Here is a 12,854-nt window from a genome sequence, read left to right on the forward strand (position 1 = left end):
CGTCGGAACTTAGTAGCTCGTGCGGTGATTTAGTTAGCGGCTTGCTTTCTCCCCGCATTTTAATGCTGGATAATTACGGCCGAGAGGGGATTTGCTTGCATTGAGTTACGGAAGTATTGCTCACCGCACGGTGGAGGCCGGTAGTGACGTTTTCTCGGAGCCGGGGATTACCCAATTTTGAACGCGAAGGCGAGATTGCTCACCGCGCGTCAGCTGTTTGTCGGTTGCAGCGCGCGCTGGGTTAATTCGGCTGGGCATTTCTTACCGGTATGTTTTGGCATGTATAAACGCGCTGATATCATTCAACAGGGCCAGCCATCATAATGTTGGGATAGTTTTCAACAGTTTGTTTTGTAACTGCGCAAATCGAACACAGTCTGACCAGTTTTTGGGGGTAATTATTTGCATATATTGCACTGCTAATCCGTGCCTGATTTCTTCCCTTGCTTGGGGTCTCAGTAAGCTAAACCAGAGTTAATTCTTACGCAGGGCTGTTTACTTCTCTGTGGTTACTGTGATTTTTTACTTCTTTGTGGTTTTACTGCGATTATCAGCCTATTCAGCCTGTGAAGGGGGAACATTATTTGCGGTGTGCTGAAATGTTGTTAGCTCATTCATCTTAGGGTGAAGGCCATACATTAAAACTACCCTCCTTTCACACCATTGCTGCTGCTGTAGATCAAAGTTGTAGCAAGTGTTGTATTTAGTGTGCGTTTGTGGGGTTTTTAAGTTTCTATTGGCTAATGGCGGGAAAAGCTAAGAGGGGGGAGCAGGGCTCTCGTATGGAGAGGCTGATGGAGGAAATGATGAGGAAAGTGACTGAGATGGGACAGGATCTGGCTAACCTCAGGGAGAAAGTTGAGGGGCAGGAGGGACTGGGAGAGAGGGCTAGGCGCCCCAATGTGCCCCCCAAGGCTGCTTTTCCTCCAATCCCTAAAAGGGTGAGAACTAAGAAGCGCGTGGGGAAGGGACTAGCTCCACCCAATCCCCAGGTCCCCAGTGATAACGACCCTGTGTCACCTACCCCAGTGCCTGTCCCGGTACCAGGACCAGAGATCCCAATGGCACCAGTCCCGACGACAGCCCCTCCGGTAGCACCAGTACTTGCACCACCAGTGGCACCACAGACCCCACCTCTGCGTCCAGAGCTGCCAGCGATTCCAGTGCCAATACTGGCTCGCCCTACATTGCCAGCTCTCCCTGTGGTCCCAGTGCCCCAACCCGCCCCCCCAGGGGCGCCAGTTACGGGCATCCCGGTCACCGTTCCTTTACCAACACCCGCAGGGGAGACACCGCCGGGGGGGGGTCCCTCAAAATATAGTGTCACATTTGGCGGCAATCTTGCCATGGTTGGGGAAGGCAGGCATTCTCGCTCCGGCGGTGGGGGTGAAAGAGTTGGGTACCGATGCTTTAGCAGAAGCAACGCGAATTGTGTCTCAGTTTAATACGGGCCCCAAGGAACAAATCATTGTTGGGCCAGCTGCACCGTTACCCATCATTACAGGGGGTAGTACCGGCACTCTGGAGAACAAGGGATTGTCAGTCCCCAGTGCGGCAACAGGGATTCAGCAGGAGGCACCTGGGACCGCGGCTGCAGGTAAACTGCCAACATTACCAATGTTGGACGTTGGTGAGTCCCGCTCTGAGCGGGAGTTTTTAGGCAGGCATGTTTCTCTGGAGTTGAAGAACAGAATTTGGGCTGGGGAATATATTAACATGTTTTCATTACTGATCTGCGAAAGGGAGAGGGAGGAGGCAAGAAAGAACAAAGATTATATGCTTCCCAGGGAATGGGCTAGTCAGATGTTGAAGTACAGGGTGGAAGAAAACTTACTCAACTGGATCAGAGCCTTTTCCATATTCATGGCAGTCACAGCTGAGCGTTTCCCAAATTTGCAGGGGCAGATGGCTTGCTACCAAAACAGGATAGTTCTGGCCCATGATAAATTTGCAGGCGGAGGGTGGTTAGAATATGACAAGAATTTCAGGGTGGCTAAGGCACCCGACCCATCGCTGTCATGGTACCGAATTTACACAATATCTTGGTTGGATCTTTTTGGGGGCGAGGGGCATAGTAACACGAAGAGTCAGTCCCCGCAGTCATCTCAGCCCTTTCGGTCACAGGGTAACACAAGTTACAACACTAATTCAAACGGCAATGGGGGGAGGAAAGGGACGTGCTGGGATTTTAACAGACGGACTTGCAGCAGACCACAAGGTCAGTGCAGGTTCAAGCATGCGTGTTCCATTTGCACCAACCCATACCACCCCAAATCCAAATGCCTCAAAAGATCAAAGGACAAGGGTAGGAAAAAGCAGGAGTGAGGTGGTGACCCCGCTCAAAGCACGGTCCCCCATTGATGTGACGGCGCTGACACCATGGCTCAACACATACCCATGTCACCTTATGGCAAGAACTCTGTTGGAGGGTTTCAGGGGTGGTTTTAGGATACCAGCTCCAAACTATGTGGGATCACCTGAGTGCCAGAACCAACTCTCTGCTCGGACCAACCCAGGTATAGTCTCCACAAAAATTGCCAAGGAGTTGCGCCTGGGTAGGGTAGCAGGCCCACTCGAGTCTGTACCGGTTAAAAATTTCGTCTGCTCCCCGTTGGGTGTAGTCCCCAAAAAAGTAGAAGGGGAATTCAGACTAATACACAACTTGTCAGCTCCCAAAGGAAATTCACTGAATGATGCAATTGATGATGAGTTCTGCAGTGTAAAATACGCTTCTTTTGACCAAGCGGTGGAGATCCTCAGGGGTTTGGGCCCGGGAGCATTGATGGCAAAATTTGACATAAAATCAGCCTTTCGATTACTCCCAGTACATCCGGACGATTATCATCTGCTTGGTTTTAAATTTCAGGGAAGTTTTTATATGGATATGCGTATGCCAATGGGCTGCTCTGCTTCATGTGCATATTTTGAAAAATTCAGTTCATCCTTGGAATGGGTTCTCAGACAGAAGACGGGGCACCAGTGGGTCATGCATTACCTGGATGACTTTCTTATCCTAGGGACATGGGGCTCCCCGGAGTGTGGGTGGGCGCTGCAGGAATTTTGCACGCTCATGCGGGCTTTGTGGGTTCCTTTGGCCCCGGGAAAGACAGTTGGGCTGGCATCTACGATTGAGTTCCTGGGTATTGAGTTAGATTCTATTCAGAGGTGTTTTAGGTTACCTATGGACAAAGTCAACAAGTTCAGAGCTGCTTTACAGCTATGTTTGGGCAAAGAGAAGGTCACACTACACCAGCATCAGCAGACAGTAAGGCAACTGAACTTTGCTTTTAGGGTGATTCCAATGGCTAGACCTTTCTCCAGATCAATCTCTCAGGCCATGGCTGGGCTCAGGGAGAAACATCACCACACAAGGCTGTCAGCTGAGGTTCGGCAGGACATGCAGATTTGGATCGCATTCCTCCAGGATTTCAATGGCAGAGTAGTGTGGCCCGGTCCGCCCACTGCCTCCGCGGAGTTGGGTTTAATGACTGACGCCACGGGCAGTGAGGGATTTGGTGCCATACTCGGTACCGAGTGGGTGGCACAACGGTGGCCCGCATGGTGGGTGGAGAATGGCTTAACAGGTAACATTGGTTTCCTTGAGCTCTTCCCCATCTGGGTGGCTTTGACTGTATGGCCAGAACAATTGTGTAATCAGTCAGTAGTTTTCTGGTCAGACAACATGACCGTCGTTGAATGCATCAACCAGCCCGGTGTAAGATGATTCTCCACCTCTTGAAGGAGATTGTTCTCACATGTATGAAATTGAATGTACAATTTAGGGCTATGCATGTGCCTGGTGTCCTTAATCATGCTGCTGATGCACTTTCTCGCTTTAAGATGCAGGTTTTCAGGGCTCACCTCCCAGCAGCAGCAGAGTATGCCACCCTCTTCCCAGAACAACTCTGGCAAATTGGTGCCCCCACCTACCGGGCCTTGTGGCAGCTAGCCTAGCACCCAGGACCAGGAAAGCATACGAAGGGGCGTTCTGGCAATATTGTTCATTCTTGGGTATGGGGTGGGCTGAGAGGTGGCACGACACCAGGGCACTCATTCAGTACCTGGGTTGTTTGAAGAGCAATGGGCGTTCAGCTGCAGCAGCTAAGCGGCATGTGGCGGCGATCTCCTTCTTTGCTCAGATCAGCGACAAGGGGGAGCCCACTAATAGTTTTACGGTGAGGAAGGCTCTAAAAGGTTGGCAACGCCTCCAGGGGTTGACCCCAGACACTAGGCAGCCAATTGGGGTTGAGCTCCTGACGTCATTACTAGCAACCCTCCCCGCAATTTGCAGCACATCAGGGGAAATACGGTTATTCACGGCGGCATTTTCATTGGCCTTTTACGGAGCTTTCAGAATTGGGGAATTAGTGGCCCAAAACAAACTGGATATACACGGCGGCCTACAGTTTGAATGCCTTAAGGTCAAGGCAGACACCTTACTAATATCAATTAAGAAGTCCAAGACCAATCAGGAGGACCGGGGTGATGGGGTAGTTCTACACCGGGCACAAGGTAACCCATGCTGTCCTATTTCACATGTGGAGAGCTACCTGCAGGTTAGACCACATGACAAAGGTGGGCCTTTCCTGATACATGCGGATGGGGTCCCACTGACACCCTTTCAATTCAAAAGGGTATTGGACATGGCAATTCAAAAGGCAGGTCTGAAACCAGGCAGTTTTGGAACCCACTCCTTTAGGATAGGGGCTGCCACTGAAGCAACAGCCAGGGGTCTGCCAAACAGCAATGTACAGAGGATCGGGAGATGGGCTTCCAATTGTTATAAACGATATGTGCGATTTCACATGCTGTGAGTGAGATAGTTGACAAAACGCTGATGCATGTGTCTTTCTCTGCTTCCATTACAGTTTCTCAAGCCTGCCATGCAGGGGAGAAACTGAGAACACAGCAACACCGACATTTGGCAATGCAAAGATCATCACCACCAAAGGAAAGACCACAGACAGTTTGGATTGTAGGCCATTCATATGTAAGGCGTCTGTCTAACCTTTTCTCTACAGGTAATTATAGGGACAAAGCACGGCAGGCGGGTTTTGAAATAACATGTCATGGGAAAGGGGGGCTCTGTTTTAGTCAGTTCAGGGGTATCATACTGGACTTAGTAAGGAAAGGTGGTCCGCCCCCCAATATAATCATACTACACTTGGGGGGGAACGCTCTAGCAAGACTGGGAAGAAGAGGGTTGGTGGAAACTATAGTCACAGAAATAGGCTGGTTAGCCAAGACTTGTCAGGGCTGCACTATCGGGTGGTCTCAGATGATACCCCGATTCCAATGGAGGGGAGGGGAATCTGTAAAGGCTTTGAATCACTCCGCGAGGAGAATAAATAACAGGATTGAGAGACTTTTCAGGGCTCCCCACTTACAGACCATCGCCCATGGATGCATTAGGGGTGAACCGTGCTTCCTAAAAGACGGCATTCACTTGTCCAAAGTAGGCAATGAGGTTTTCCTGGAGAATATTTTGGCGTGGTTGGGGGGCCTTAGTCGCAGGGGATGACCTTCTAGTGAGCACAGGGGGGGGCTAGATAGTCGGTCAACTATGCTAGCCTGTGGCGGTAAGGTCATGATTGGTGAGCAGTAAATTTAAGGTCCTTAGAGGGTGGCGCCATTCCCGAATGGGGTCGCCCAAGTGGGAGGGACAAGTGGTCTCTCCTAGAACTCCAGGGGCAGTTGGGTGTGGGGGAGGAGGGAGTCACGCTTTCTCTAGGCTGGTTGGCCATCCCGCACGTGAACAACGGTGCCAGTAACTGGCACACAGCTGCAAGGGCCCCTTTATAGAGATCAGGTACAGAGCGTACGGGGGTAACCGAGGGGGGTAGGAAGTACCCTCACGGTGAACAGGCCCTCTGCACATGCGCACTCCGGCTGGAGGGCGTGGTTAGAAATTGATAAGGATCTGACACCAGTTAGTGACCTTGCCGTAGGCTCTATTAGGTACGCAGAAAATAAAGATTGTAATGATTATTATAGGTATGTTTAGATATGGATAGGAAACCTTTGTATTAGAGTTATGTTAAGGTTAGCCATCTGATATCTGTACTTATCAATTGTAATCAGTGTAAAGTATATTTTCTGCTACATTTTGTAAATATTGTAATTTTGATAAATGTTTATTAATTTTGTATAATAAATACGGCCGGGGGGTGTTACTTCTCTCCTGTCACAGGTCTTGAGTGGGGAGGAGCGGGTGTAGGTAGTACCTGGCCATATCAAGTTCAAACAATGTTCGTCCAATCGGGAGACTCACGCCTCATTAACTGGTATTGACCCACGTAGGATTGCCTCTTTCTTCCCTACTGCAGCCAGTGATAGTTAAGTGGAGAAACGTTCTCTTGTTTTTTCTCTTCATTGTTTTGGTTTTAGTTTCATGGTATGAGTGAGAGTTATGCTAATGTGTAGCAAAGTCTCTCCTTCGCTTCATCAGCTGCAGGAACGCTTTGTCACTCCTATTGGCCCGCGAGTTAATCTCTTTTGAAGTTCAGGGCTGGATGTACACGGCGGTCTGTCGGCCGCCAAAGGACTGGCTTCCACCATCCTCGCTGGGACATTTGTCTTTGGTCTAACGTGGAGCGGAGAGCGCGTCAGTTATGGCCAGCACCGAGCACCTTCGCCCGCATTAGTCGGTTGCTCAGGTTTCACCCCGGCCAGCCTGGAGTTGAACACCATTCGAGGTAGGATTGCAGCCTGCTTGTTTCTGTGCTAATTCAGCAGACAAGCCCAGGCTGTCAGTTTCTCTTGCCCGTACAAGTAAAGGGCGTCTGTCTGCTCCGGTTGATTAGACCAATTGACCCTGCAGTGACTGTGCAGGGCACTTAGGCTGCCTCTCAGAGGCCTGTATGTGTTTGCTCTCTTTCCCCAATAGGCAGTTTTTCCCTCCTAGGGGATATTGATCTTTTGGCCCCATCCCAAACAGTTTATTCCCTCTTACCTGGTGGGTGGCCACCTTATACTTACCGCTACCCCTCAAAACCTCCTGGGATACTTACCTCATGGAGGGTTTTGATGACTACTAGGAGGAAGACGACATGCAATATTTACCGGACACAGAGAAATTACTGTGTCGCAGTGGATGCCTTCATCGTCAAAGCGGTCTCTGAAGCAGTGGACCTTCTGGAGAAGAGATTAATGGACCTGACACAACAATGTCTGCAACCCCTCGCACCAAGATAGGAACTTCCTTGGCCCCTAAACCTCCGGAGCAGGTCACTGACCCCTCCCCTACCAAGAACCAGTGTAAATGCCCCCACTCCGAGGTGGTGTACATGGACGCCTTTCATAGGTTGAAGCAGACATTCTTGAGGGCCAGACCCCTCCCCTGTAGGCGAAGACTTGCAGGACCTTCTGCCGTCAGGTGAGGCGGGTTTGGCTACCTCTCCTCAGCCCTCTGGCAAGTATCCTATGGGGTCCGATGGCGACTCAGACCATGACCGGTCCAGGAGCTCTTACATCCCTGATCCTCAGACTGGATCCCCTGTGAGAAGGTGGCAAAGTATGTGGCCGGTCGGCTACGTAAACCACTGGACAACGAGGTCCGTTCCCACCTTAGGGCAAAGTACCCCCTTCCTTCTCTGGAGGGTAAGGTAGCAGTCACTCAGATATCGACGCTCAGATGACGACTTTCTTGACCAAATATATCAAGGACCCAAAGAACGGCATAGACCGGTCTCGGCGGGTCTAGCAAGACAAGCTGTTGGACATCAAGAGCCCCTAGGTGAAAATCTTCTACATGGCGGAAGACGCTAAGGCGTCCGAGGCCCTGATTCCACCCGATGTCCTCTCCAGTTGGGCACCAAGAGCAAATATATTCCTAGGCAACACCAACTGCATCATTTCTACCGAAAGGTACAGATCATTGCTCATTAGGCAGGACCCAAGTTAGGAGAGCTAGCCACGTCAGAGGCAGGCCAGGTGGCTCAGGGTGGGCTCTTTGGCAATCCATTTGTAAAAGGGTATAATAAATTTGTCTCTACCTTCAAATCCCTGGACAAGGCCCAGTTGACAGTGAAGCGCTTTTTCAATACGCAGGTTTTCAGCAGGGCCAGCCGTGGTAGGCGGCGCTCGGCTGGCCGTTCCTCTCAATCCGCCTACGGCAGAGGCCAAGAATCTCAAAGGGGCCAGTGGCAGAACTCATCACGCTTGGAGAATTCTACCCCACTAGGGGTCCGTCCCGGCACAGGGATCAGCGCAACGCATACCGCCGCTTGGGGGGGCAGGTTGGCGCAGTTCCTGGACTACTTGCGGGCCCTTACAGCAGACGTTTGGGTGCTACAAACGGTGCAGGGGTTTTACGTGGAGTTCTATGGCTCCCCCTTCCAGGTATCCCCTTCGCATCTGCTCTGTTTTTCTGGCAGGGAGTCTGCCCTTATCCAGCGAGAGGTAAAGAGCCTTTGGCAAAATGGGCTATTTGTCACTCCTCTCCTCACCCCGGGGGATTTTTAAGCAATCTGTTCTTGGTACAGAAACAGGACGGGGGTCAGCAGCTGGTGACAAACCTCTGGAAATTCAAAGAGTGGTTGGTTTACCACCACTTCAAGATGGAGGGTATACATCTGCTCCATGACCTCCTTTGTCCCAATGACTGGATGGCCCGGCTGGACCTACAGGACGCGTATCTTACGGTCCCTATTGTTTCTCCGTGCCGTCGGTTCCTCCAGTTCCGATGACTGGGTCAAACCTTCGAGTTTACTTCAGTTCGGCCTGTTGTCAGCACCGTGGTGCTTTACCAAGGTCTTGCATCTGGCAGTGGAGTGACTGAAAGCTCAGGGCATCCAAATAATTGTATACCTGGACGACATGCTGTTCATGAACCAATATTCCCAGACATTGTCTCATCAGTTGCAGTCTGCAATGGAACTCCTTCAGTCTCTAGGATTAATAATCGATCAAGCGAAGTCCAGTCTTGTGCCTGCACATTCGATCACTTTCCTTGGACTAGTGATCAATACTGTTGAGGCCACGCTGAGTTTCCCTTCCAGGAAAATGACAAAGATCAGTCACGAGGAACAGCAGATTTTACAGAAACTCAGACCTCCCTGCGCAGCATTGCCGGAGTGGTCGGCCTCTGGTCGGCCTCGATCCAGGCCATCTTCCCAGGCCCCCTTCATTTTCGGGCCCTCCAGAGACTCAAGGTGTCTGACCTGCAACGGGGTCTAACGTACGCCAAGCAGGTACCTTTATCAGAGGAAGTAAAGGATGAGCTTCATTGGTGGCTCTCACACATGGAGGCCTGGAACGGACGGACGATATTTGGCTCCTAACCAGGTCTTGTGATCGAATGGATGCCAGCGGTTCAGGCTGGGGAGCCTGTTGTGGAGAGTTCACTACCGGCAGCGGCTGAACCGTCACAGAGCAGTCTTTTCACATCAACTGTCTGGAGTTAATGGCGGGTTCCTTCGCGGTCCAGTGTTGGACCAGGGACAGAGCTCAGTACTGTGTCCTACTGAAGATGGAAAACGTGGCAGCGGTCAGATAAATCAATCACCTGGGAGGAACGCATTCCAAGGCCTAGGCAGACCTTGACAAAAACATCTGGGAGTACTGCCTGGAACATCAGGTCTCGGTGACAGTGGAGCACCTCCCAGGATTGTCCAACCAGGTAGTGGACTGGCACTCACGCCACCTGTGGTACTAGAGTCTTTGGAGGTTGTTCCCCCCCGATTTTTCCAGTCCCTGCAATCACTTTGGGGTCCTTTCATGACTGACCTGTTATCTCATCTCCATCAACAGCTTCCCCCATACTTCAGCAGGAGGCTGGATCTGGGAGCAGTGGCCCCAGATGCCTTCCTCCAGGATTGGGCGATGGAGCAGGGTTATGCCTTCCCCCCTTTGCCATGAGAATGAGGCTGACAACGCAGGTGCGATGGCAGGAAGCAGACTTAGTGGTGATCACCCCGGTAGTGAGATCACAAGTACGTTTTCCAGTTCTGATGAAACTTTCATGGGCTTCTCCAATCCGTCTACACCCATTGTCTCATCTCTTGAGCGATCCAGACGGCAATCCTCACCCTCTAGTGATGAGCGACTCTCTCCTGCTCATGGAGCTGAGGATTACCGGTCTCAATGGCAACTCCCAGGCCTTTCGAGAAGTGCTGCGATCCTCCTCTCGTGAGCTTGGGCGGACGGTACGATTAAGCGGTACCGGTTAGTTTGGTCTCGCTGGATGGGTTGGTCTCTGTAACGGAGTCTGGATCCCGTGGGGGCAGGCGCTGTCCACGTTCTGAACTTCCTAGCCTCCCTGGAGTCAGACGGAATGGCATACCGTACGGCCAATACCTTGCGGTCTGCAATCTGGGCTGGCCATGCAACGTAGCGAACCTCCCGGTTGGAGAACATCCGCTGGTCAGGAAGTTGTTACGTGGTATCCAGTTGTCTCTCACGCCGGAGCCGAGGCACTCGGTCCTGTGGGATGTCAACAAAGTCTTGAATTTGTTTTTAGAATGGCCAAGCAATAAATACCTCTCTCGTGAGCAATTGTCATCCAAACTGGCCATGTTATTGTGTTTGATTTCCTGCAGACAGGTTTCAGATGTCAGAACCCTGGATATTTCAGAGCACTCTTTTGACCCGGATGGAGTCCCCTTCTATGTGTTTCGGAGCACCAAATGCCAGCCTAGGTTGATCTCTTACCCGGAGATGCCCAAACTATGTGTAGTGAGGTGTATCAAGGCTTATGAAGCCATGACAGCAGAGTTGTGACCTCATGGGAAGAGGCAATTGCTTATTGCTTTGAGGAGGCCATTTAAGGCAGTCTCATCCCTGACCATAGAGCGATGTGTTTGATGGGTGATGATAGAAGCAGGCATCGATAACAATATTTTTGGAGCGCACTAAATGAGGGGCGCAATGGCATCAAAATCATTTGTGTTAGGAGCTCGCTTGGAGGATATCTTGAATGCAGCAGGCTGGTCGTCAGACTCAACCTTCAAAGGGTTTTATTTTAAACCAGTCTCCTCCATTGTGGCTATAATGGCGGATAAGCTTTGAACTAGCCTAATCCTCGCCTTCATGTCCTGACATAGAATGTAAAATTTCCTAACTTTTGTAACGGAAAGTTTCAATTCTATTAAGGACACGGAGGCGAGGATTAGTACGCCCATAGATGAATCATGACCTGTCCAGGTTATCGGATCTACGTCTAAGTGTAAGTAAAGGTTCTTCCTGGTTTCTCGTCTGTGATGAAGTCGAGGTGTTATGATGGATTGCTGTTGACAGACGCCAAGTTTCCGGTGTTTCATTGCTCCTTTTTTGTTCATAGGTTCAGAGACCTCAAAGCAGGAGTGATAATCTTCCACTGTCGGCTTGGTCGCAGGAAGAAAGAGGAAATCCGATGAGGGTCAATATCAGTTAATGAGGAGGGAGTCTCCTGATTGGGCAAACATTGTTTGTTTGAACTTGATGTTTTTTTTAGGCTTCATGGGATATAAAGTCCTTTGTTGATCGCTATTTCTTTAAGATGGGTGCTGTTTGAATTAGAGAAGAAAGAAATGCCTAATCCTCGCCTCCGTGTCCTTAATAGAATTTAAACTTTCCGTTACAAAAGTTAGGACATTTTACATTGTGAAGTGTGATGGAAACAAAGATTTTAATAGTATCAAAACAAATCAAGACACTACTTGGTGATCTGCAAATGATAAATATTTATTAAAACCCAGTTTCCACACATTATCGTTTGTGAGTTGTATAGTTTTATCAGTCCAAATGCATGTTTGTGCAAATGTAGTGGTTATTGAAATGGAAAATGTGCTGTCTTTAAATGACAGTGGGCCACTACACCATGTTTTAGTAATATTTGTGAAAGTGTGCCCCAAAATGTACCCGTGGCTATATACTACAACCTTACCACTCCCCTTCCGAATGGGCATGGTACACTTGCTACTGTTGTTCTTTGTGTGACGCTTGGATTTTTCACAATCTCAGTGTTGTAATATTGATGGCAGAACCCCCTACTCTGAAAATTGTTCCAGCACCGCTGGTCCTTTAGGACAGCTGTGTTTTGGAAGCATTGAATGTTGGAGCAACAAAAAAACCATCATTCAGCAGATGTGTCTTAAAACATTTTTAGTTGTACACTGCAGTCTCCATTTCGAGACAGTGGAAATCATTGATGTCCACGATAGGTGCCCATGGGATGATTTCATGCCAGGTTGTCAGGTCGATAGACTGTATGTTAGAGGAATCTAAATGGAACTTTTTTTCTTACAGAGCCAGTGGCAACCCTGAGCATAAAAGATGCCAAGATTTTCAGCGTTCCTGGCCAAATAGGTTAGTGCGTGGTGGAGTGATCCCCATACTCAACAAGCATTTGCAATGCAATAGGTCTCGCAACTGTGAGTTTTGGAGCTATTGGTATTGTAAATGGTATTGTAAATGACAATGCCTCTAATTTATTCACAAGCATCAGACATCCACAAATATCAGGCATCAGACATCAGTCATGAGACACCAGGCAACAGACATCCACAAGCATCAGACATCAGTCATCAGGCATCAGACATCCACGAGCATCAGACATCAGGAATCAGACATCAGACATCCACAAGCATCAGGCACCAGACATCAAACATCCACAAGCATCAGACATCCACAAGCATCTGGCATCAGACATCAGTCATGAGACATCAGGCATCAGACATCCACAAGCATCAGACATCAGTCATCAGACATCCACAAGCATCAGACATCAGGAATCAGACATCAGACATCCACAAGCATCAGGCATCAGACATCAGACATCCACAAGCATCAAACATCAGGCATCAGACATCAGGCATCAGACATCCACAAGCATCAGGCATCAGACATCAGACATCATGCATCAGACATCAGGTGTC

The 12,854-nt window shown here is 49.7% G+C and overlaps 1 protein-coding gene and 1 long non-coding RNA gene across 3 annotated transcripts in view; one reads left to right on the top strand and one right to left on the bottom strand.

Annotated features, from left to right (window-relative positions):
* The window catches only part of CFAP61 (cilia and flagella associated protein 61), a 2,048,453-nt gene that overhangs the window by 1,599,238 nt on the left and 436,361 nt on the right, over positions 1-12,854 (bottom strand). The gene's annotated exons all lie outside the window — the stretch shown is intronic.
* LOC146821455 (uncharacterized) overlaps positions 1-12,854 on the top strand; it is a 55,740-nt gene that overhangs the window by 413 nt on the left and 42,473 nt on the right. Inside the window, exons 2-3 of the long non-coding RNA XR_014963172.1 lie at positions 4,869-5,021; positions 12,226-12,285. This is a non-coding gene — a long non-coding RNA (uncharacterized LOC146821455). The remainder of the gene's footprint in view (positions 1-4,868; positions 5,022-12,225; positions 12,286-12,854) is intronic.

The sequence above is a fragment of the Triturus cristatus genome, chromosome 6 (assembly GCF_964204655.1).
Source record: "Triturus cristatus chromosome 6, aTriCri1.1, whole genome shotgun sequence".
Lineage (NCBI taxonomy): Eukaryota > Metazoa > Chordata > Amphibia > Caudata > Salamandridae > Triturus > Triturus cristatus.